This window comes from Hakea prostrata, chromosome 6, assembly GCF_041222555.1.
Source record: "Hakea prostrata isolate BN-2017 chromosome 6, UWA_Hpros_2, whole genome shotgun sequence".
Taxonomy (NCBI): Eukaryota; Viridiplantae; Streptophyta; class Magnoliopsida; order Proteales; family Proteaceae; genus Hakea; species Hakea prostrata.
Genome location: NC_142605.1, coordinates 38,714,095 through 38,741,541, shown reverse-complemented (window position 1 = coordinate 38,741,541; position 27,447 = coordinate 38,714,095). Strand labels below are relative to the sequence as shown.

Below are 27,447 nucleotides of genomic sequence, written 5' to 3'. Positions count from 1 at the left end.
AGGAAATGGTCAGAGTAATAATCTGAAAATTACTTTCTCCCTTGTGTTGCATCTGTTGGCATGTTTTTGCAGAACCCTTTAGGCATTATCTCGGACTGTTGGAAAAATCAGCCTATGTATCCCTGGCATTTTTGCCGGACCATCTTGATAAAATGATGATTATGGATTTCAGTCTGTGTTTAGATTGTATCTCTTGATCAAAGATTCCTTGGCTTGGAATTGGATCTCAAGCTAGTATGAGCAAATTGCTTCGACACCCCAAAATGGAAGTCTTAAAACACTGACACCCCACTTTATCCTTCATAAGCAAAGGCCTCCCAAGGTTGGATTTTCATTTAAAAAATTTGTCAAAAAACTATCCATTTTAATTATACTAGATTACCTAAATATCCTTATGTTGGATTCTACTAGGAGTTCAATTAGAGTTTGTATAGGAGTTAAATTAGAGTTTGTATTCATGTAAAATTCTATTCCTTGTAATTGTCTACTTTTCACTTAATTATAAATAGAGGGCTTGAGATCATTGATCAATAAGCCATTCACCACAATCGTTTCTTTCAACATGGCATCATAGCCTAAGTTCGATTAGGAGATTTTTTTCTTCTCTCTTCTTTCTTTTTTTCTGTTCTTCAGTTCCGCTGCACTCGTCGCAACTATCGGTTCTTTTTTTCTTCTGGTAGTTCAATTTTTTTCTCTGTTCTTCAGTTCCGCTGTACTACAGTGGGTTTAGGAAACCAAGAAGAAAAGGAAAAAAGAAGAGAAGAAAGATAAGAAGACAAACAACACCTGCAACTATTGCTGCTCCTGCTTTGAATCGAACCAGAAAAATAGAGGAAAGTAGAAGAGAAGAAGCTGCTCTGCTTTGAATCAAACCAGGTTTTTCTCCTCCTCCCTTCTCTTCCACGGAACAAACGTCGGGCTTATGTGTAAATACACATAGTTTTAGGGGCCTAATTGAAAATTTATAAGTTTTCAGGGACTTATTTGCAAATTTACTCAATTTTAGGGACTTATGTGTAAATTTGCATAATTTCAGGGACTTAATTGTAAATTCAGATTTGTTAGCGACGTATTTGTCATTTAAAACAAAATTTTCTATTCACGTGTTTGTTTTCTTTTCGGGTATCCTGGAAATGTATATTGGGTGATTAAGTGCATTAGGAAAATTTTGTCTAAGGAGTTTGGTATTTAAGCGGACCGGTTGTGTCCCTCCAGTCTTTCTTGGAAACTTTATTGGTGTACTTTGGTTCAATAATTGGAGGTAACGTGAGGAGATACTTTCACGTGTTATCATTACTAAGAATTGTTTTGGGTTGTTGTTTGGCTATTGCATTCTGCGACATATCTGTTACTTCAAAAGGTTGAAGACTGAAGAACTGCAGATAATTTTGTCAACATGACAACTATTGATGGTACTCCTGCTCCCACTGGCTCCGAACATTACCCCACTCTTCATCCTCTTTCAGTAAGCTTTGATGGGACAAATTATTTGATTTGTTCCCGATCTACTTACCTAACTATTGCCAGAAGAGGACTTGTTGGACACATTACGGGCACCACTATCAAATCTACTACCACAGGCGTTTCACAAGATAAATGGATCTCGAATGATTCTCTTATTATGTCATTTCTTTTGAATTCCATGATTTCAACTATTGCCCGTGGATATTTAGATACTGCAGCCCAATCTTGAAGACTACTACTGAAACATATGGACAGTTGGAGAATGATGCACAGGTTTATGAGCTACGAAAGAAGCTTCATGAGGCTACCCAAAAGGAACTGACTGTGGCCCAATATTATGCCGCGTTGCGATCTCTTTGGCAGGAGTTGGATCATTATGGGGATTATCATCCCGCTAACTCAGATGATGTACTACTTATAGGAAGCACATTGATAGGATTCGGGTATATGACTTCGTGGCAGGTCTGAATGTAGAGTACGATCAGATCAGAGTGCAAGTCTTAAGTCGTTCTCCCTTTCCTACACTAGAACAGTCTTATAATCTTGTTCAGTGTGAGGAAAGTCATCGATTAGCCATGTTTCATACTCGTATTATGGAGAAATCAGCCTTACAGTCTGTTTGCACTAAATTTGATCCTGCTAAGGAGATTGTTAAGTGTGAGCACTGTCACAAACCATATCATACCAAGGAAAATTGTTGGAAATTGCATGGGAAGCCTATTGATTTTGAGCAAAAACGAGCACAAAGAAAGGAAAAACCAAAGGCTAATCTTTCTGAGACAGTATCCACCACACCCTCTGCAGACATTGGGTTTTCACAAGAGGAGTTCGTCTGCGACGTATTCTGCAGTCTTCTCTGCCGGTACAGCCTCGACCATTGCTTCCTCTACTACCCATACCAACTCCTACCTTGCTACTTCAGGTAAAACTTTTACAGGTTTTCAAATTTCTTCAGTTTCTACTGCTTGGATCATTGATACAGGAGCCACAGATCATATGACAGGTTTATCCTCCTCTTTCTTACAATATTCTCCAACTTCTAGAAAAGATAAAGTTCGAAATGCTGATAGCTCCTATCCTTCCATTGCTGGAAAGGGTACCATTCAACATTCTCCATCACTTTTTTTGTCTAAAGTTTTACATATTCCCTCTTTCTCTACTAACTTGCTCTCTATCAGTAGTCTTGCACATGACTTGAATTGTACAATGACATTTTTCCCATCTTATTTTGTCTTCTAAGATCTGGTCACGGGGAAGGAGATTGGACATGGTAAACTTGACAATGGACTTTATTTGCTTGAGCCGATTGAAGGATCTACTTCTGCTCTGACTACATCTTCTAATCAGGTCTATTCGGTAATATCAGACCTTCATCAGTGGCACCGTAGGCTAGGTCACCCCCCTCTAGGAACTCTTAAGAAAATATTTCCTGATTTATTTTCTTCTTATATTGAGGATGATTTTTTTTGTGAAGCCTGCATTTTTGCGAAGCAGACTAGTTCTACTTATTTGCCTTCTCTTCATAATAGAAAAAATATTCCTTTTATGCTAATTATACTGATGTGTGGGGTCCCTGTCGACATGTGTCTATCACTGGCCATAGGTACTTTGTTACTTTTATTGATTGTGATTCTCGTTCTACATGGATTTATCTTCTAAAACAAAAAATGAGGTTTTTCTATGTTTTCGTGATTTTCATAATATGATTAAAACTCAGTTCAATGCCACTGTGAAGATCCTTCGAAGTGACAATGGCACAAAGTATATTGATGGTGAATTTCAGAGATATCTCTCTGACTCTGGCATAATACACCAGACCAGTTGCGTTGATACAGCTGCCCAAAATGGGGTTGGCGAACGGAAGAATCGGCATCTCTTAAAGATAGCCCGTTCCATTATGATTGCTATGAATGTACTTGACAAATACTGGAGTGATGCTATACTCACTGCTTCTTACCTTATGAATAGAGTGCCCAGTAGGATACTTGGTTTTAAATGTGCTAATGAGATTCTTCAGGGAGCCTCTTCTTTTGTTATTCCCCTAAAGGTTTTTAGATGCAAGTGTTATGCCCGAATCACAGCCCACCAGAGTAAACTGGCTCCTCGCGGCCTACGCTGCATATTTTTGGGGTATTCTGCTACTCAGAAAGGGTACAAATGTTACTCTCCTCCTTCTAAGAATACCATTGTATCCATGGATGTAATTTTTCATGAGTCTTGCCCTTACTATACACCTCTCCAGGGGGAGAGTCCTAGAGGAGAGGTGTTCTTTCCGACTCTAGATCTTCCTATCACACACCAACACAACTTAAGAGTCCCAGAAGAGTTTCCTGGACCGGGGGAGACTTTGGCCAGTATACCTGAGGACTCTAATCCTCCCCGCCTCCCCCTTTATTTTCAAAACCATATGAAGAACCTAGCCAGGGGGAGACCACTCCTGTGAGACACACTGTTGGGGTCTTTCAAAACCTGATTGACCAGAATAAGGAGGTGCAGACTTATCAGAGGAAGAATAACAACCGGCTAAAGCAGGTGGAGAAAGGTGATACGTTATCACTTCAGTCTCCTGCTCCAGAATCAGATTCTATCTTCTTCTGATCTTCCTATTGCTGTTAGAAAAGGGGTCAGATCTTGTACTCAACATCTCATAGCTAAATATGTTTCTTATAACTCTTTGTCTAACTCCTACCGTGCTCTTATATCCTCTTTGTCATCTGTATCTGTTCATAAAAGTTGGCAGGAAGCTATGTTGATAAAAGATGGAAGGCAACTATGGTAGAGGAAATGAAGAAAAATGACACTTGGGAGTTGGTTGCACTTCCTCTAGGAAAAAAATCAGTGGGCTGCAAATGGGTATTTGTGGTTAAACAAAATATGGATGGATCAGTTAACAAGTTGAAAGCTAGACTAGTTGCAAAGGGGTTTACCTAGACCTATGGGATTCATTATCAGGAGACCTTTGCCTTTGTTGCGAAACTAAACACTGTCAGAGTTCAGTTGTTTGTAGCTGGAAGAAAGACTGAAACTTGCACCAACTAGACGTAAAGAATGCTTTCTTACATGGGGAGTTTGCAGAAGAAGTTTATATGGAAACTCCACATGGTTTCTTCGATGTCAATACTGCGGGGAAAGTTTGTCGGTTGAAGATGTCAATTTATGGGTTAAAACAGTCTCCTAGATGCTGGTTTGGACGCCTCGTGAAGGCAATGACTTCTTTTGGGTACAAGCAAAGCAATGCTGATCATACACTATTTGTCAGGAAGTCAGGTGATGGGTGTCGAGTCCACCAAAGATAATCCTTATCTCAACTGAATTTGTATTAGTAGTGAGTAGGGTCGAATCCACAGAGATTGGTGAAGATTTATTCTTTGATAAAAATTGGTGAGTTTTGAATCAACAAATTAAATAAAAATAAACGAATGCAGTAGTTAACAAGAAAATTAGAATAATAAAAACTTTTGATCAAGATTCAACTTCAGAATTGATTCTCTCAATTGATCATTGACTTAAAAAAATAAAAACTTTAATTTCGGGTAGATTGGTTATGGTCATTGAGGATCAGTCCTCTAACAACCAATTTTTCCCTACTTTATTGATAACCTTCGAATCTGTCCTTTGAGTTATTCCCTAATTAATAAACATAACCTTCGGATCTGTCCTTTGAGTTATGTCTATTAATCGCATTAAAAATTGAAAGACCCAATCCCTAGTCAATAAACTCGGAAAAGCCTTGTTTATTTAAACTAGGATATAAATTCTCATAGCAAACTCTCCAGGGCATTGATTACCCATTCGAGAATGCTATTTGTCACTTATATAAGAATTGACTGAGTATTGTATTAATCATAAAACAACAGGCCTCTTGTCTAAGGATTAATACAATAACATAATAAATATAGAAAACGCATAAATACCTGAGAATTAAAGAAAATTGATAATCCAAAGTCTCACAATTGGTGAAAATCAAACTTCCATTAATCTTGATCAAAAGCTAGAATTAGCTAAACATGGAAAAGAAAAACAAAGAAATGAAAATAGAAAACATTATGCCGTTTTTCCTCAGAACTGTGGCTTTCTCTTGTTGTAGCTTGAGCGTGTTCTTCAATCTCTGAAAATGCGTTCCTTCTTATAGAGGATTCCTGCCAATTCTGCATTCTTTCCAAATCTGTTATTTCCATCTTTCGCTTTAGCAATGCAATTCTTCCCAATTCAGTTGGTTCCTTTCTTCATCTTTGCCAATGCAATGGTTTCCAATATAGTCCCTTTTCAATTCAGCTTCTTCCTTAGATGTCTGATCGCAAGAGAGAACGAAATATTTGCTTGCTGAATTAAGATTTTTTACGAAAATCCTTCTGATTTGGGCAAGATCAAACCTCTAGCTTTGGACATAATCAAATCTTCCATCTTAATTTGGGTGTGATTCTTTGATTTGATTTAAAAATGTGCCAATATGGTTCTAACCATTCTTTTTATAGATTTGATATCCGAATGCTATAATCTGTCCATATCCAAATAAAACAACCAATTAGTCTCATTAAAATATAAAGGATTTGATATAATATTAATGCAATTAAATGACCTATCAAATTCCCCCACACTTAAACCATTGCTTGTCCTCAAGCATTATTTTAAAAATTCTTTTCTTCTAAGATTTAAAAAATAGATTGAATTTCAACTAAGACTCAACAATTTCAACTAAACTTCATCAATCGACATGAATGAACTAGTTTCAATAAATCATCAGATTCAAGATGCATCAAGATCCAATACCCTCTCATTTGAATTCACTCTATACACTCAGTGTTTAAGGGTAACAAAGTCACTCAAATCAATCATAAAAGGATAATTACCATATGCTTGTAAAGGAATCACACCTCCACCACTAAGCATTGAATTAAACACATACATCCAAAGGTCTTTAATAGGTTGTAATGAGGCTTTAGGTAGGGTATGGAAAAACAAGGAAAATGGGATAAAATGAAACCAAAGGAATGAGTTGAGTCACAATAATATGTCATAATCATTTTTTTTTTCTTTTAGGTTCTCAAAAACTTATAGAAGCCATAAAGCAAAAAGGCAAAACAGTATGCACTGAAAAAAAATAAAGTATTTCTCTCAATGATATTATTTCCCAAACAACTGATTCTTCTTCTTCTTCTTCTCTCTCTCTCTTTTTTTTTTTTTTTTTTCTATGCACTTTAAGTAAAAGATGCATTAAGTTTGACAGTACTCGCCTTTCCTTCTCACTATTAATTGATATTTCATATCAGTAACTCAACCATCCTTCGATTTGGGTTCAATAGAATGAAAAGAACAAAAAAGGTTAATGAGGTTTATGCAGTGGTATATTATCAAAAGAAAAGGTCAAGGCTCAAAGTGGGCTCCTAGAGGTAATAATTAAGGATAGGCTATCAAAAGAAAGCTAAAAAGTGGTAAATCCTAGGTTTCCTTGTCATTTGTATGCATTTAATCCAATTATATGATTTCAGCATGCAAAACTAAACAAGTTCTAGAAGTATCCAACCATAAAAGATTATCACTCAATCAAGAAAATCAGAGCAAAACTAATGATATATGCTCCTAGGCTCAAAATCTCACAAAAATTGTTTGTGTATATGAATCTTTAGCATCTTTTCCTCTAAATCAGAAATTAAAACAATCTTTCATTAGCATGTGATTTCAAAGAATTTAATTGATCATGATTCATCAAAATTGAATTCAACCTGTAAATATTGGTCATGCATTCCATTGAACTCATAGAAAATGAAACATTATTAAAAAGAATTTCAGAAAATTTCACCCACAAAAAGTATAAATATGTGATCCCCTCCCCCACACTTAAATTTAACGATGTCCCCATTGTCATAGAAATAAGAGAATCTAGGAATACTCCCCTCATATATAGAACAATGGACTGAAGCTGAGCAATCAAGCGGAAGGCGAAGAGTTAAAAAAAACTGGTTGTCCAGAAAAGAAAAAAAATTAAATTAAGATTTCTAACAATAAATAAAAAAAAAAAAAGTAATTAATGAAATCAATAAAAAAAAGAGAAAATAATTAAAGTAAAGAAAATTGGGTTGCCTCCCAGTAGCACCTTCATTTAATGTCTTTGGCTAGACCTGGTGCATTTTCATTCATTGTATTCTGGAATACCAAGCTCAATTTCAACATTATGCACTTGAAACCCTTCATAAAAAGGTTTTAACCGATGACCATTAACCTTGAAATTTTTATTAGTCTCAAAACTTTGGATTTCAACTGCACCATGAGAGAAGACATTAGTAACGACAAAAGGTCCTAACCATCTAGAACGCAGTTTTCCTGGAAACAATTTCAATCTAGATTGGTAGAGCAAAACTTTTTGACCAATTGTAAAATTCTTACCTCGCAATTGTTGATCATGGAAAGCCTTTGTTTTATCTTTGTAAATCCTTGAACTCTCATAGGCTTCGTTGCGAATTTCTTCCAACTCTTGTAACTGAAGCTTTCGTTGTTCTCCAACTTTGTCCATTTCCATATTGCATTGTTTTACAACCCAAAATTCCCTATGCTCCATTTCGACAAGAAGATGACAAGCTTTCCCAAACACTAAACGGTAAGGAGACATACTTATAGGTGTTTTGTAGGCTGTCCGATAGGCCCACAATGCATCATTAAGTCTTAAATTCCAATCTTTTCGATTTGGATTTACCGTTTTCTCAAGATTGGACTTGACTTCTCGGTTTGACACCTCAGCTTGCTCACTTGTTTGTGGATGGTATGCAGTGGAAACACGATGAGTGACATTATACTTGCGGAACAATGCTTCAATCACTTTATTGCAGAAATGAGTGCCTCTATCACTAATCATTGCCTTGGGTGTGCCAAATCTGACAAAAATCTGTGACTTGACAAAATCCACAACCACTTTAGAATCATTAGTTCAGGTAGCTTTAGCCTCCACCCATTTAGAGACATAATCCACAACAAGAATTATATAAAAATTACCAAAAGAATTAGGAAAAGGACCCATGAAATCTATACCCCAGACATCAAAAATTTCACAAAGGGGTAATTGATCTCTATGTCCTAAGTTCCTAGTTTTTTGACAACGCTCACATGATTTACAAAACCTATATGCATCATGAAACAAATTTGGCCAATATAACCCACATTCTAGAACTTTTCGAGCTGTTCTTTTTGGACCAAAATGTCCACCACAAGCATATGAATGACAGAATTGTAAGATGGATGATATTTCTTGTTGATGGACACATCTACGAATAATTAAATCCGAACAATGCTTCCAAAGGTAAGGATCGTCCCACACATAATATTTGGCATCACTTTTTATTTTATCTTTTTGAGCTCTAGATAAATCCTTAGGTAGAGTTTTAGTAACTAAATAGTTAACTATATCTGCATACCAAGGAACCTCATTAAGGAAAAAGAGATGCTCATCTGGGAAATTGTCTTGTAGTGGATATGAGTCTTCACTTGAAATCAATCTACTCAAGTGGTCGGCAACTAAATTTTCTGCACCTTTCTTGTCACGGATGTCCAAGTCAAATTCTTGTAACAAGAGTATCCAACGGATCAGCCTCGGTTTTGCTTCTTTCTTTGAAAACAAATATTTCAGAGCTGCATGATCAGAGTAAATAACAATTTTAGTACCCAATAAATAAGAATGAAATTTTTCTAAAGCAAATACAATAGCTAAAAGTTCTTTTTCCGTTGTTGAATAATTGCATTGTGCACTGTCAAGAGTTCTTGAAGCATAATAAATGACGTGAGACTCTCTTCCAAATTTTTGTCCAAGAACAGCTCCTATTGCATAGTTACTTGCGTCACACATGATTTCAAAAGGGTGGTTCCAATCTGGTGATCTGATGATGGGGGCTGAAGTCAACTTGTCTTTTAAAATGTCAAAAGCTTCCTTGCACGCTTTATCAAAGTCAAATGCTACATCCTTTTGCAATAGTCTGCACAAAGGTTGTGTGATTTTGGAGAAGTTCTTGATAAAGCGACGATAAAATCCTGCATGCCCCAAAAAAGAACGAATCTCCCGTACAATTACAGGATAAGGCAATGATTTTATAATATCAATTTTTGACTTATCAACCTCTATACCTTTTGCAGAAACGATATGTCCAAGAATAAGTCATTGATCTACCATAAAGTGACATTTTTCATAATTCAAAACAAGATTAGCTTCTATACATCTCTGCAGCACTTTTGTTGGGTTAGTTAGACATATATCAAAAGAATCACCATAGACTGTAAAATCATCCATAAACACTTCTATGATGTTCTCAACATACTCAGAAAAGATACTAACCATACATCTCTAGAATGTAGCAGGCGCATTGCAAAGTCCAAATGGCATCCGTCGGTAAGCAAAAGTACCAAAAGGAAATGTAAATGTGGTTTTCTCTTGATCCTCTGGTGCAACCAGAACTTGATGAAAACTTGAAAAGCCATCCAAACAACAATAATGAGATTTTCCCGCTAACCGTTCAAGCATTTGATCAATAAATGGGAGAGGAAAATGATCCTTCCTAGTTGATGCATTCAATTTACGATAATCTATACAAACTCTCCATCTGTTCTGGATTCGGGTGGGCACCAACTCACCATTCTCATTTTGAATCACAGTGATGTCAGTTTTCTTTGGAACTACCTGAACTGGACTTAACCATTTGCTATCTGAGATTGAATAGATCATACATGCATTAAGGAGTTTTAAAATTTCCTTTTTCACTACCTCCATCATAGGTGGGTTCAAACGGCGTTGAGGTTGCCTAGAAGGTTTACAATTCTCTTCAAGCAGGATTTTGTGCATACATGTTGAGGGACTTAAACCTTTTATGTCCGCTATGGTCCATCCCATAGCCTCCTTATATTCCCGAAGCACTCTAAGCAATCTCTCTTCTTCTAATGCATTCAGCTTACTTGAAATAATTACGGGGAGACTTTTATTATCACCCAAGAATGCATATTTTAAATGATCTGGCAATGTTTTGAGTTCCAACTTGGGGGCCTGCACAATAGAGGGTAAAAGTTTTGTGTTAGAAATAGGAAGAATAGCAAAAGGAACATCAACCCTCATAGGTCTAAGTGACTCTAATTCAAAAATAGTATTTTGCAATTCATCCTCTATTGCAAACTCTTCTTTTGCAAGCTGCACTTCTTCAAGAGTTAAACCATTACTAAGTGCAATTTTTAACTTGTCTTCATCACAAAAATTAAATGTTTTTTGAGCTAGAGTGTCAATGGCATCAAAAGCATAAACAACATATACATCATTAGGATATCTCATGGAAGCATAGATATTAAATTTAATGATCTCGCCATCAAACTCCATTGTTAATGTTCCATCATGCACATCGATTTTAGTTCTAGCAGTTTTCAAGAAAGGTCTCCCCAATAAATCAAACTTGAATTATGAGAATAGTCTTCTTCCATATCAAGTACATAAAAATCTGCAGGAAAAACTAATCCATTTACTTGAACTAAAACATCTTCTAACACTCCTTCAGGATAAACATTTGATCTATCAGCCAATTGAATTATTACGCCAATATTCCTTAAAGGTCCAACATTCAAAGATTTATAAACTGATAAAGGCATAACATTAATAGAAGCACCCAAATCACACATGGCCTTCTCAACTTTCACATTACCTATTTACAAGGAATGACAAACATACTTGGATCTTTGCACTTTGAAGGTAATTTCTTTTGTAACACAGCTGAGACATTTTCCCCCACACTTATTTTCTCATTGCCTTGCAACTTTCTCTTATTAGTACATAATTCCTTAAGAAATTTCGCATAGCGAGGAATTTGTTTGATAGCATCAATTAAAGGAATATTTACCTCAACTTTGCGAAATGTCTCAAGAATTTCTTTTTCCTCTTCAGGTTTTTTTGATTGAGAAAGTCTTGTTGGAAAAGGAGGGGGTGTTACCTTAGGGCTTACATGTTGTACAGGAGGTGTTACTTCTTTTTCTGTCTCCTCTCTTAAATTTGAATGATAAGCAATGGGTCTTTCTAACTCTTTGCCACTTCTCAATGTCATGGCACTCACATTTTGCTTTGGATTGATAATTGTTTGTGAGGGCAATTTTCCTTGATTCTCAAACTTACTTACTGAAGATGCGAGTTGACTGATTTGACTCTCCAAGTTCTGAATACTTGCTATTGTATCCTGTTGGAATTGATGAGAACTAACAGCAAGAGATTCAACTAATTGTTTGAGAGACTTACCTTGCTTCGGAACTTGTTGATATTCTTGATCAGACTGCCTAGGCTGATATTGTTGTTGGAAATTGTTAGCTCTAGGCCCATAACTCAGATTTGGGTGATCCTTCCATCCTGAATTGTATGTGTTTGAGTATGGATCATATCTTCTTTGTGGTGGACCTGGGAATCCTCCAACAATATTGGCATGGTCATGAGTCTCATCTTGAAGTGTTGGGCATGCATCTGTGGCATGATTTGTTTTGAAGCAAATACCACAAGCCTTCACTTGTTGGATATTTCCTACAACCAATTTTTCTACAAGAGAAGTTAGATTATCCAAACGTTGGTCAATGGAAGAGACACTTACCTCATTAACTTTTCTTGGTGGATCATCCCATCTAGTCCCAAATTGTTGAGTGTTGGCAGCCATATTAGAAATTAAATTTCTTGCCTTAGTAGGGGTTTTATGTACTAACGCACCTCCACTAGCAGCATCAATCATATTGCTATCCATGTTAGATAAACCTTCATAAAAATATTGAATTAGAAGTTGGTCAGAAATTTGATGTTGGGGACAACTAGCACACAATTGCTTAAATCTTTCCCAATATTCATGAAGAGTTTCTCCATGATATTGTCGGATCCCACATATATCTTTCCTTATAGTAGTAGCCCGCGAGGCAGGAAAAAACTTTTCAAGAAACTGCCTTTTCATCTCAATCCAGGTGGTTATTGAACCAGAAGGTAAATAGTATAACCAATCTTTAGCTTTTTCAGACAAAGAAAATGGAAAGGCTCGTAACTTGATTTGTTCATCGGTTACACCATGTGGCCTCATTGTGGAGCACACCACATGGAACTCCTTGAGATATTTATGAGGATCTTCACCTGCAAGACCACGGAAAGTGGGGAGTAAATGAATCAAACCAGATTTTAATTCAAAAGCAACTTCAATATTTGGATATTCAATGCATAATGGTTGTTGGTTCAAATCTGGCATGGCTTAATATTTTAAGGTCCTCTCATTAATATTATTAGCATCCATGATTTCTTTTTCAACCCCAAATAATCCAATTAAATCAATACTAGAAGATGACGAAGATGATACTCCCTGAAAATGTTGTTTTGTTTCCTTCCTCAATCTACGGGCTGTTTTCTCAATCTCAGGATCAAATTGAAGTTCACCCGTACGAATGGATCGAGGCATAAAACAAACAACCAAGAGATAAAGGAAAAAAATAAAAATAAAAATAAAAATAAAAATAAAAATAAAAATAAAACAAAGCAAAAGGAATAAATCTAAAAGAACCAATCCCCGACAACGGCGCCAAAATTTGATGGGTGTCGAATCCACCAAAGATAATCCTTATCTCAACTGAATTTGTATTAGTAGTGAGTAGGGTCGAATCCATAGAGATTGGTGAAGATTTATTCTTTGATAAAAATTGGGGAGTTTTGAATCAACAAATTAAATAAAAAAAACGAATGCAGTAGTTAACAAGAAAATTAGAATAATAAAAACTTTCGATCAAGATTCAACTTCAGAATTGATTCTCTCAATTGATCATTGACTTAAAAAAATAAAAACTTTAATTTCGGGTAGATTGGTTATGGTCATTGAGGATCAGTCCTCTAACAACCAATCTTTCCCTACTTTATTGATAACCTTCGGATCTGTCCTTTGAGTTATTCCCTAATTAATAAACATAACCTTTGGATCTGTCCTTTGAGTTATGTCTATTAATCGCATTAAAAATTGAAAGACCCAATCCCTAGTCAATAAACCCGGAAAATCCTTGTTTATTTAAACTAGGATATACATTCTCATAGCAAACTCTCCAGGGCATTGATTACCCATTCGAGAATGCTATTTGTCATTTATATAAGAATTGACTGAGTATTGTATTAATCATAAAACAACAGGCCTCTTGTCTAAGGATTAATACAATAACATAATAAATATAGAAAACGCATAAATACCTGAGAATTAAAGAAAATTGATAATCCAAAGTCTCACAATTGGTGAAAATCAAACTTCCATTAATCTTGATCGAAAGCTAGAATTAGCTAGACATGGAAAAGAAAAACAAAGAAATGAAAATAGAAAACATTATGCCATTCTTCCTCAGAACTGTGGCTTCCTCTTGTTGTAGCTTGAGTGTGTTCTTCAATCTTTGAAAATGCGTTCCTTCTTACAGAGGATTCCTGCCAATTCTGCATTCTTTCCAAATCTGTTATTTCCATTGTTCGCTTTGGCAATGCAATTCTTCCCAATTCAGTTGTTTCCTTTCTTCATCTTTGCCAATGCAATGGTTTCCAATTTAGTCCCTTTCCAATTCAGCTTCTTCCTTAGATGTCTGATCGCAATAGAGAACGAAATATTTGCTTGCTGAATTAAGACTTTTTACGAAAATCCTTCTGATTTGGGCAAGATCATACCTCTAGTTTTGGACATAATCAAATCTTCCATCTTAATTTGGGTGTGATTCTTTGATTTGATTTAAAAATGTGCCAATATGGTTCTAACCATTTTTTTTATAGATTTGATATCCGAATGCTATAATCTGTCCATATCCAAATAAAACAACCAATTAGTCTCATTAAAATATAAAGGATTTGATATAATATTAATGCAATTAAATGACCTATCATCAGGTACTAACATCACACTTCTCATTGTCTATGTAGACGATATTGTCATCACAGGGAATGATGGTGAAGAAATTCAAAAGTTGAAGGACTTTATTGGCAGAGAGTTTGAAATTAAAGATCTAGGGAAGTTACAGTATTTCTTAGGGATTTAGGTGGCTCGAACAAAGAAAGGTATATTCCTATCCCAAAGAAAGTATGTCCTAGATCTATTATCTGAAATGGGAATGTTGGGGTGTAATGTTGTTGATACCCCTATTGAAGCTGAAGCTGGAGCTGAACTTAAAGAAAAAGAGGGAGAACCAGTGGACAAAGGAAGATACCGAAGGCTGATAGGGAAGCTTATTTACTTGTCCCACACTAGGCCAGACATCGCTTATGCTATAAGGATAGTGTAGCCAATTCATGCATGATCCATATTTAGCTCATATGAAGGCTGTTACTAGAATACTACAATATTTGAAGGGAACTCCTGGAAAAGGAATACTTCTGTCTCCCACTGATAATCTAAAAGTAGAAGCATACTGATGTAGATCTCCGGACAGGAAGTCAATTTCAGGTTACTGTACCTTTGTTGGAGGTAATCTGGTTACTTGGAGAAGTAAAAAACTGGAAGCTTTATCTAGTATCGAAGCTGAATATAGAGCTATGGTTCGTGGAGTTTGTGAGCTACTATGGTTGAAAGGTTTGCTGCAAGATATTGGAGTCCAAGTTTCAAACCTTCTGATGTTATATTGTACAGCAAGGCTGCTATTAGTATTACTAATAATCCGGTGCAACATGATTGAACTAAGCACATCGAAATTGACAGGTTTTTTGTCAAAGGAAAGTTGGAACAAGGACTTATCTGCGTGCCTTTTGTAAGATCTGGAGACCAAGTAGCAGATGTTTTCACTAAGGGTTTGAAAGAAAGAGATTTCCTTCTTATTGTAGGCAAGTTGGGCATGACTAATATCTATGCCTCAACTTGAGGGGGAGTCTTGGATTCCACTAGGAGTTCAATTAGAGTTTGTATAGGAGTTAAATTAGAGTTTATATTCATGTAAAATTCTATTCCTTATAATAGTCTACTTTCCAGTTAATTATAAATAGAGGGCTTGAGATCATTGATCAATAAGCCATTCATGACAATCGTTTCTTTCAACACCTTATCAAAATCTAATGGGGGAAAAAAGCAACACAGTCGTCTTCATTGGACACTCTTCACCGGCGTGACAGAAACCTTGCTGAGATCTACAATTTTCTCAGCTCGACCTTGCCTTTTGTCTTCGTCGTCTTTATCTATAAACCTTACATACCATTGTCCTCATTTGCAAACCCTACTTGTTTAATTTGGTCGGAAAACCTGTGGTGAGTATTGAAGCTGAAGGTTTATTGACCATAACAGCTCTCCGAAGTGAAATCGTGCGTCAAAACAGACAATGACTGAAAAACTTGAAACTTACTGTTACAAGAACATGTAGTGACCATGGATTTTACGAATAGAGGTAATAGCTCCTCTTGGCTTTGTGAAAAAGAATATGATTGTCAGATACCTGAAGAATTTACTTATTCAGATACTGTAATTTATTAGGGTTTTGAAAGAAAATTCAGAAACGATAAAGAAGTGAATGAAGACTGGGAGAAAGTTCTCAGTAAGAGACTCACATAAGACTGGTCCCAAGTCTTCCTCTTCTTCAAAGTGCAGAAGATGGAACCTCGAGTCCTAAATTCGCAACTTGGAGTCCCAGTCACTGTCACACCTCTTTCACTCTCTAAATGACTTTGATCCCATAAGGTTAGCTGTTGCATTCCCCAAATAGTTTTCATTTGAGCTACGAGATATTGTTTTTGTATTAAGAGCTATGATGAATTCAGGCTGACCATTGTGGCTCCTGTGAAGTGTACTGCAAGTTTTTAATCCTTTCGATCATGACCTTCCTGGGTTCAAGGGGAATTTTGTTCACCACTACAGAGATAGGGATGTTTGTATTTGGCTGTTGTCAATAAGATCCAACACCAGAAGAAGGGAACTGGTGGCTGGAACTTGCAGATGACGACTAGAGAAAGGTTTGGGGAGTGGGGAGCAGGTGAAGAGGTATTGGAGAATAAGTCTTATAGGGAAGGTTAGATGAAGTCTTTTCACCCCATTATACAATAGGGTATAATGGTCTTTATGGTTGTGCTACTAACTATTCTAATGGAATTGGACCTGGGTGTTTTTCAAAGATAAAGTGGGGGTCAGTGTTTTAAAGCCTCCATTTTGGGGTGCCGGAGCAATTTGCTCTAGTTTTTGAATATGAATTTCTTAGCATTGTGAAGTTCTCTGCAAAATTCTCTTTCCCATATTTTGAAGAACAAAAAAGTTCTGGAATTTGATTGTATTCTTCCATCAACTTCTGTTGCATGAATACCATTGCTGGTCGTTTGTAAAAACTAAGTGATAGAATTTACGGTAAGTGCGACCAAAGAGAGGTGAGTTTATTTGAACTCAGTTAACGCTTAGGCAGGTGAGTTCTTTTGAACTCTGTTAAAGCTTAGGCAAAGTGCACTCTTTAACTGAATGGTAATTGATTAATCAACTAGAAATAGGAATATTGGTAAACACCTAAGTTAGGGCCCTAATTTGTTGCCTAGAATTTTGGATGTCAACGCGGTTTGGAGCGGTTTCGGGCTCAAATACACCCAGCCCAAACACGGCCCGTTAGCAAAATAACGGTTTTGGGCCTGTTTCGGTTTGGTGCGGTTTGGGTTCGGGCTAACTAATGGTTTAGGCTAATGGTCTATACTCAGGTTGACTAATGGTTTGGACTAACAATTTATGATATGCAAGAAAAAGAACAAAAAGAAATAGTTGAGCATCTTGCAACAAGAGCCAAAATTCTATGGAAAACAAAATTGTTATAGATCAATTCCCATTAAAAAATGAAAAGTCATTCCAAATTACATAATTTAACTGAAACCTCTTTTAATTTTTCTTTAAAAACTTGGTACTGTTTATACTCCCAGTGCTTTACAAGTAGTGAAGCCTCTTTCATTGCTACAACCCTTAATCGACTAGGCTGTTTCTCTCCAAGTCTTTGCAGCTGGTTTCCTCAAGTTAGCTACTGACTGGATCTCCTCATCAATTTACTGGACCTTCCCAAGATTCTTTTGAAGATCAGAGGCACCATTGCATGGAATAAACCAGGTTAGCTGCAGTTCCTTATTTTCTACCACGTGGGCTGTTTCCCCAAGTCTGCGCGGGGCCCTCACAATTTACTGGACCTTCCCAAGATTCTTTTGAAGATCAGAGGCACCATTGCATGGAATAAACCAGGTTAGCTGCAGTTCCTTATTTTCTACCTGGGGGAAAAGAAAAAAAATAATCCTAAACCCTAGGCGCAGCCCCTGGTTATATATTAGTTTTGAGGACAGCAATAAGGGAATTTGATGGACCAAACTGCTGCCCTTCTTCTTTGCTCTTCATGACTTGATAAAAGAAAAAAATACCTCCTAATCAGATTCTGCCCTGAACCTGAACTTTTTTACTCAATTTTTGAGAGAAATGTTGCTCTTTGGAGACCTAACCTTGCGGCAGATCTGGAACCTTTCTTCCTCCCCCCCCTTTTGTACTATATTCCTAGCAGGAATACCCCTTTACAATATGTTTTTGAGGCTGTATTCTGATCTGTAATTTAGTAACAGTTCAGATTCTTTTAAATCCTTAACATTGTAATTGTTGCCCCAATTGTTACCCATACAACACTTGTTTGTAAACCCTATATCTGGATGTAATTTTTGCTGTATTACCGATATACCACTGGTTTGTATCCCTGAATTTGGTTCAGTAAGTTTGTTACCAAGCTTAAGATGACTACAGCAGAATCACTACAACACCAGAACTCACTACAGCTTAAAATCCTGAGAAAAATACCAGCCCCTTGGTCCCACACTTAAAACCCTGGATCAATAAATTACCTAATGTGGTCAAAATCTGCCTTTATTATCATCACTGGCCGAGGATTTCTAGGACATAGTACAGATGCTACTGTGAAACCAAGAACTCTTGGACCATCTTGGAATCGATAGTGTTGATACGGAATCTCGCTCGTCCTTCCCTGTCACGAACCTGCAAGATACGAGCTCGACCTTGGGGGGTCGAGGTACGTCTCCGACGAACAAGTCAGTACCAATAATATGATCTCAACTACTCAATGGAGAATTCAAGTAATTGATCACACAAAGTATGAATACCTACCTCATAGTGTTTACCTAGGTCCTTATATAGTGTATGTTGATAGATTTATATTCGAAATATGACTCTAATATGAGTTGTACTCGGAATGTAACTCCATGAAGAGTCCCTTTTCCTAGTTAACTCTCTTCTCCAGTTGTTGGATGATAGGAGTCTACCTTCGTGGGGTTTCCTCATCCTATTTGATGAATATGCTTACCACTGTGGTCGGACCTACCATGAACCGCTTGGTCGAACCTTGCTAGGTAACGAACCTGGTCGGATCGTGCAACCGCTGGTTCAGACCGGAAGATATAGAATGACCATTTTAGTCATTAACATAAGCCCCCCAGTCCATTGTGGTCGAGAACTGTGTGTTCGGCTCAAGGGAGTATATTTTTCTCATTTAGGGGATGCATGGTCGGACCGACCAACACCCCCTTTATCGAAATCTGTAACGTCCCACTCATGACTAGCCATCATTTTTGCGCACGTAAATCAATGCACGTCCTTCGAGGCTCGTACGTGTTTGACATGTGTCATTGTTGTCGCTTCGCAATAAATGCTCGTCATTATGATGAAGAGACTCTTCATCTCCCACCGTCCACCTAGGCGTTGCCGTAGCCGTTGGATGTAGATATTTGGAAATGATGAATTTTTAGCGTTGATGATGTATGCTTGCCAGCCTTTAGATTAGTATCTAAATCTGTATATATACATCCTCCTCAGGCTTCTTCTTCTTCCCGTTTCTGTTTTGTTGCATTTCGTATTTGCATCTGTTTCTGCTCTCTGTGTCATCTTCTCCTCTGCAACTGTTGAGATACGATAGCTGGGTTTTAGCTCTTTGAAGCTCTTTTCCCTTATCTTCTTCCATCTCCTCACTTGTTTCCAAGCAAGTAAGTGTCTTTAACTTATCTTTGCTCTTTTGCATCTCTGTATTTTGTTTGCAAGCATGGTTTGGTTTTTGTACAGTCTTATATTTTCCTTTCTGGTGTTTTGTCTTTGTTCTGTGTTTCCTTTTCATTTTTCTTCTTTAAACTTCCATGATATTCTTAGAGAAACCATGGTTATAGTGAAGAAAAGTTCTTTAGGTGCAAAACCCAAAAGGAAATCAGAGGAAAATCCTTCTGTTTCTGTTTCTACTACCCACAAGTTCGAACACCCTGCAAATCTTGGGCATAGCTCTAGTGGTCGTTCCGATGACACTTTGAAACAGTATTTGATCGTGAACCTACTAGTAACGAGGAGATAGAGATAGAATCCCGACCTGAAGTAGTAGGTAGGAGTGTTCGGGCTCGTTTTAAGGCTGAGAGGCAAAGGTGGAAGGATAGTTTGACTTTAGAAGAGTATACTGTAGAGAAGAATAAGGAACTTACTCCCGACCATATTGATTATGATCCATACTCAAATGGTCCCGATTTTCTTCCCTACTTGATGACCGAAGATAGGTTGGTTTATCTTCGTCAAAAGTATGACATACCATCCGACCATATTCTTCGAGTTCCGGCCTCTTTTGAACGGGCCAATTCTCCTCGACCAGGGGAGTTTTCTCTTTATGAGGATGCTCTAAAGTGCGGCTTTCGTCTTCCCGTGCACCCTTTGTTTAGGGAAATAATGAACCACTTTCGAATGTGTCCGGGGATGTTTGTGCCTAACAGTTGGAGAAATGTGATATGTTTTTGGGGCTTCTGTCAGGGTAAAAATGTAGGTGTCCGAGCAACTCTTCCTCTCTTCCTCCACTTTTTCATGACAGAAAAACAAGAACAGGATGGGTGGTTCTATCTGTCCAAACGGACTGCCTCCCAATGTGGTTAGTCGGGGAATTTCGTTGGTACTGGTACTCTTCGGTCCAATACCAGAGGATGGCGTCCCAAATATTTCTTCGTCAAACCACCTTCTGCCCCGTCTTTTCCCATACACTGGGTCCGAGGACCAATCGAAGGGTTAAATGATTATCCTGTTTTAACTGAAGCCGAGGAGCGTGCTAGGGAGAGGATTGTTCAGCTTCCATCCCGGGACAGGAACATGTTTGTTGTTCATGGCTATTGCCCAGAATATCCCAATGTGTTAAGACATTGGGGTTTCCTGCCCGGTGAGTCCTACTTGTGTTCTTATGTATTTATACACTTTTGTACGTGTTCTTATCCATCTTCTTTTGATCGGGATTGACCTGTTCGTTTTTGCTTTAATGTTGCTTAGCCGAGTAGCCTGTTCCCGATCAGCTAAGGAAGATATGGAAGAAGTGGAGGCCAGAATTCCTACTAAGCCTGATCGTGCGCGATCCGATAAAAAGAAACAAACACTTTCCCCTTCTGCTCCGAAGAGTTCAGTTGGAGTGTCTGACTTACCTCCACGGCCGAGCAAGAAACAGGCGTCAATGTCTTTTATTGCTGGTTCGGGCGTGGACGCCTCTCCTTCACCTTCCACAGAATCACCGAGCACTCAGCTTCCTGATCCCCCTCTGAGCTCTTATGTGTTAAATAATAAGGTGGATGGTGCCGAAGTTGCCAAAGCATGGTTGCCCGGGGCCTTGTTGCCTACTGATCAACAATTTCTTCGGACGGCTGGTCCAGATCGGACTCAAGATATAATGACTAGGTATAAGCTCTAACAGACTGTCTTTCCCGAATATTTCTTTACTTTAATGATTTATAATCATCCTTGTCTCTTGCCAGATTGGTATGTGCCTTGACCCAAGCTTGGCGAGGCAATTTGGAGACTGCCCGGAGAGACCAATCAACCATTCATCATCTTGATGAAAAAATCAAGGATATGACTGGTCGGTTCGATCTTCTAGCTGCTGAGAATGTAAGTTTGAAAGAAGAGAAAGCAGTTTCTGATACTCGGGTGAAGTATGCCGAGGAGAGAATAGCCGACCTTGAGCTCGAGAATGTAAAGCTTAAGCAATCCTTGGAGGCTAAAGATGTCTCTTTTACGAAGCTCGAGCAAGAGAAGTTGGAAAAAGATCAGTACATAAGAGATCTGACCAACCAGATTTCTCAAACTTGACTTGCTTCCTTCGAGAACCTTACCGAAGAGTTAAGGCATGATGTGATTCGTCGGTGGGTTCGTACGAAAGGATGTATGGACTTTGTCGCCAAGGTAGCAGCTCCTGGTTTCAAGTATGGTCGGCGGGATGCTTATTCAAAAATAATTGACAAGTTCTCGGAAATCAACCTTGAGCCTTTGCAAAGGTTTGTTGATCCTGGAATATTTGATGAGTTGAAGCTTCCCCGTCCTTCATAGGCGGTAGGCAAAAAGGCCTTTTCTTTGCTGAAGAAGGTGGATGTTCGGGATTTTCTTAACTCCGATTGGGAACCGGCCCCTGAGGAGGAAGATGATGCCGGTCTCTCAACCAACACAGAAGTTGTGGCTACCGACCATGTGAATGTTGATCAGTTGTGTTCGTCTTCTGTAGCGACCGAGTAGTCCCTTTTCTTTTGGTCGGTTTTTTGATATGTAGACCACTTTACGTATGCTAGCTTTAAAACAATGACAGAATTTTTTGTAATGATACTCTTTATTTTGGACAAGTCTTCTTGTTCAATACTGATGATGAGTTATTTTTATTCTCAAGTATGATTATTGGTATCATATTCTTGTCTGGTCGGTATGATAGGATCTGTTCGTTCATACCATGCATTTGTATCATTTCAAGCCATGCTGTTCGATATACTAAGGTTTGTTCTGTCATGAATTAAGTAGTTGTCCGTCAACAACTGCTCGTTCATAACCCTTACCTCTCGGGCATGATAACTTGGTATGATTATGAAGTTTTCGTGCCTAAGGAATGTTAGGGCTTTACTGCCTATTCAGTGTAGGTCTTTTTCTGCCTAAGTAATATCTTAGGTCTTTTATGCCTTAAGATTCGTAGGGCCTTCCTAGGAATCCCAGGTCTTTTTTGCCTAGGTCTTTTTCTGCCTGAGAATTTCAGGTCTTTTCTGCCTGAGAGTTTCAGGCCTTTTATACCTGAGAGTTTCAGGCCTTTTATACCTGAGAGTTTCAGGTCTTTTCTGCCTGAGAGTTTCAGGTCTTTTTTGCCTGAGAATTTCAGGTCTTTTTTGCCTGGGAATTTCAGGTCTTTTCTGCTTGGGAATTTCAGGTTTTTTTTGCCTGAGAATTTCAGGTCTTTTTTTGCCTGAGAATTTCAGGTTTTTTTTAGCGTCTTGTTGAAGTTGAGTAGTAATTTGTACGGATGTCTTTATTTATATATAAAAACTAGTCCGAATCCTTGGGATTATGAATCTCCCATGTTGTCTACACACTGAAATAAATAGCAAGACTGAAATAATAAAAGAAAACAAAATTTGTCGTATTCACGACTTTCTCAGGTAAAACAAAATTTGTCGTGTTCACGACTTTCTCAGGTACTGTTCTTATTGATAGTATTTCTTGAGATTGTTTGAATTCCATGATCGAGGGATCTTATCGCTTGTTTCCGGATCTTGTAAATGATATGCTCCGGGGGCGACTTGTCGTATGATTATGTATGGTCCTTCCCAATTTGGGGATAATTTCCCTTGATTGGTTGGATCTGAAGCAGCTGTTCGGCGAAGCACCAGTTCGCCGAGTAAGTATTGTTCATTTCAAACCTTGGCATTATAATATGTCGCTATCCTTCGTTGATATTCTTCAAGTCGGAACTGGGCTTTGTCCCTTACTTCGTCAATCAGATCCAGATTGGTTCGCATTCCTTCGATGTTTGCCTCTTCTTTGAATTCTATTTCTCGAAGTGATCCAATTTGGATTTCTACTGGCACTCTAGCCTCTACTCCATATGCTAGTCGGAATGGGGATTCTCCGGTGGTCGTCCTGGGAGTTGTTCGGTATGACCACAATACACAAGGTAGTTCATCTACCCATCTTCCTTTGAGCTGGTCGAGCCTCTTCTTGAGCCTGTCGAGCATGGTTCTATTGGTAACCTTGACCTGGCCGTTACTTTGGGGATATGGTACTGAAGAAAATCTGTGTTCGATCCCTTGTTCTTTGCAGAATGTTGAGAATGCTGCATTCTCAAATTGTTTTCCATGGTCGGTTACTAATATTTTTGGAACTCCATATCTGTACGATATGTTATGCTTGACAAAGCGCTTCATCTGCTCGGTATTGATAGTTGCAAGGGGTTTAGCTTCTACCCACTTTGTAAAGTAGTCCACTGCCACTTCCAAGTATTCTCTCCCTCCTGACGATTTAGGTAACTTCCCTACCAAGTCTATTCCCCACCTTGCGAAAGGTATTGGGGATAGAGTTGATGTCAAAGGAACTGCGGGGATATGGGAGATCTTTGCGTGTGCCTGGCACTTGTCACACTTCTTAACGAAGTTTTTGGCATCTTCTTCTAAGGTCGGCCAATAGAATCCTTGGCGTATTATTGTATTAGAGAGTGTTCGGGATCCTACGTGAGATCCGCAGGTCCCTTCGTGTACTTCTCTTAAAATATTTGTAGCTTCTAATGGCCCCAAACATCTTAGAAGTGGTCGGGTGAAGGATCTTTTGTATAATAGTCCGTCCTTGATCGTGAACTTGGCTGCTCTTTGCTTTACTGCCCGAGCAATTTTTTGGTCTTCTGGGAGATGGTCATTCTCAAGATGATGTATGATCGGCTCCATCCACCCCAACTCGGTTGAAATTTGTATGTGGTCGACCTTGTTTATGCTAGAGCTATCAAGCTCTTCAAGGTAGATCACCGGTGCTTGGACATCCATTCCTTCCGTAGCCAAGCGAGATAATGAATCAGCCTGGTTGTTTTCAATCCTTGGTACTTGAGTTATTTCTAGCTATTTAAAGTACTGTTTGTAATTGTTAACCAGGTTTAGGTATTTCTCCATTCTTCTTTCTTTGGCTCCATAAACTCCCTTCACCTGACTCACAATCAGCTGTGAGTCACTTTTAATTTCTAGATGTTGAATGCTTAGAGCTTTGGCCATTCCGAGTCCTGCTAACATGGCTTCATATTCAGCCTCATTGTTGGATGCTTTAAACTTGAAGCGAAGGGCATATTTTATTTCAAATCCCCCAGGACTTTTCATCAATAAGCCTGCTCCGCTTCCTTGCGAATTGCTCGATCCGTCCATGAACAAAGTCCATCTTTTCTTTGATTCTACCCCTTGCCCGTCCTCCTCTTGACTTGTTTCTTGTTTTTCAACAATGAAGTCTGCCAGGGATTGAGCTTTGATGCTTGGTCGGGGTTTGAATTCTATTTGATGTTCGCTCAATTCCACCGCCCATGTCGCCATTCTTCCTGCCAGGTCTGGTTGGTGAAGGATCTTTTTGAGTGGTAAATTTGTCATCACTGTAATGGGATGAGATTGGAAATATGGACGGAGTTTCCTGGTTTCTATAGCCAGTGCCAGGGCTTGTTTGTCCACTTCCGGGTAGTGAGTCTCGGCATCATTCAGGACATGACTGACATAGTAGACAGGTTGTTGTATATTACCCTTTTCTTGCACGAGAACCGCACTAACCGCCACTGTCGAAGCGGCTAAATATAGTTGTAGCTCCTTCTTGCTGGTAGGTCTCACGAGCAAAGGTGGTCGGGATAGTTTTTCTTTTAGCTCTTCAAATGCTCCCTGACATTCATCATTCCAGATGTTTCCTTTTTGACTTGCTACATGCTTTAAAACTTTAAAGAATGGCAGGCATTTCTCCCCCGATCTAGAAATAAACCTATTCAGTGCTGCCACCCGACCAGTTAGGCATTGGACTTCTCTGATGGTTCTGGGTGCTTTCATATCCAAAATTGCTTTGATTTTTTCAGGATTGTCTTCGATTCCTCTTTGTGATACCATGAACCCGAGGAATTTTCCCGAAGACACCCCGAAAGCGCACTTTTCAGGATTGAGCTTCATCTTGTATTTTCGGAGTACTTTGAATACTTCTGCTAGTCAGTCAAATGATCTTCTTTTGAGATGCTTTTTACCAGCATGTCATCCACATATACCTCCATATTTCGGCCAATTTGATGTGTGAAGATTTTATTTACCGCCCTTTGGTATGTTGCTCCCGCATTTTTTAGACCGAAAGGCATTACTTTGTAGTAATAGCTGTCCCTGTCAGTCATGAATGCTGTATGCTTTTCATCTTCAGGGTGCATAAGGATCTGATTATATCTTGAATATACATCTATGAAACTGAGCATTTCATGTCCAGCTGTTGCATCAATGAGAAGATCGATTCTTGGATGTGGATAGTGGTCCTTCGGGCAGGCTTTGTTGAGGTCTGTGTAATCAGTACACATCCGCCACTTCCCGTTTGCTTTTTTGACCATCACTACATTAGCCAGCCATTGCGGGTGGTCTGTACGCTTTATGAAGCCAGACTGTTTTAGCTTTTGTACTTTAGTTCGAATGGCTTCATGCTTCTCAATGGCGAAATTTCTTCTTTTTTGAACAATCGGAATTGCATGTGGATCAATACAGAGTTTATGCTCAGCCACCTCCCTGTCGATCCTTGGCATGTCTTCAGCCGACCAAGCGAAAACATCAAAATTTTTCTTTAAAATCTCAGTGAGCTCTGATTTGAAATCTGGTTCTTGCTCGGAACCGATCATGGTACCTTGCTCCTTCTGATCGGGATTGAAGTGGATTCTTTCTAGCTTTTCCTCTAGTTCAGCTCATTGTAAAGTTTCTTCATCGTGGTCGGCCTTGACTTCAATAGTCATGGTCGAGTTTGTCCTTCTCTTCTTCTGATGTAGTTGTTGTAACTTTGTCGGTTACTTTTCTGGTCGGCTACACATTCTCCAATTCCCTCTGTGGTCAGGAATTTCATCTTTATGTGTAGCGAGGAGACCACTGCTTCGAGTGCGCAAAGGGTTGGTCATCCTATAATAGCATTGTATGTCGACAAGTCTCGTACGACCATGAAATTGGTTTGTACGATTCTGTCTCTTGGGTGTTCTCCGATCCGCAGTTCTAATCGGATCGTACCTTCTGCTCGGGTAGACGATCTTGTGAAACCATAAAGTTGGGTTTCGCATGGAACGAGCATATTCTCCTTCAACTTCATCTTTTTGAATGCCTTTAATGTTAATATGTCTGCTGAGGATCCAGTATCCACTAGGACTCTATGGACCTCAGTTCCTTCTAGGAGAACCTTGACTATTAGGGCATCATCATGTGGGATAGTGATGTCCCGTAGGTCTTCAGAAGAAAAAGTTATTGGCTCAGTAGATATATTTTTATTGGTTTCGGTATTCCCAATATATCTTACTTTTCTCTTTGTCTGCCGGTTTGATTCTTCCGTCGGGCCACCAAACACAGTATACACTGGACTCCTTTTTTCTTGATTTTCGCCCGCCTCAGGTCGGCGTTTGGCCGGACTTCTTCTTTCTTCCCTGTAGTCCGACCTTTCTCTCTTCGGAGCAGATTTGTCCTGTGGTCGGCCTTCTTGCTTAGGTTGGATGTACCTCTTCAAGTGTCCTCGAGAGATTAAATTTTCTATCTCCATCTTTAGACTTTTGCAATCGTCCATTCAATGACCGTGATCCTTATGATATTCACAATACTTTTGTTTATCACGTTTTCCCGGTGGTGCTCGGATTTTATCTGGCCACTTCAGAAGTCCTTGATTTTTGATTTGCATCAAAATTTCAGATATTCTTGTATTCAGTGGGAGATTACCGGTCTCTTGCTTCTTTGGGGATTCTGCTCGAGCTTTCTTGGTCGAGCTTATCCCTAGCATCCTGGTCGGTGGTGCCCGTTCTCGACTGCTCCTTCTTTCGGCTCTTGGTTCTCTCTTTCGAGATTCTATGGTTTCCGAAATTTCTGCTTGTTTATGACATCTTTCGTTCAGTTCCGCATATGTTTTTGGCATATCTTGGAGTAGTCGCTCTAGCAATCCGTCATGAGTAATTCCCTGGTACAACGCATCAAAGGCAATTTTCTCGTCCATGCTTTCAATTTGCATAGTAAGATTATTG

General features: G+C 38.6%; 1 protein-coding gene across 4 annotated transcripts in view; it reads left to right on the top strand.

Annotated features, from left to right (window-relative positions):
• LOC149013969 (DNA mismatch repair protein MutS, type 2) overlaps window positions 1-27,447 on the top strand; it is a 162,086-nt gene that overhangs the window by 36,346 nt on the left and 98,293 nt on the right. The gene's annotated exons all lie outside the window — the stretch shown is intronic.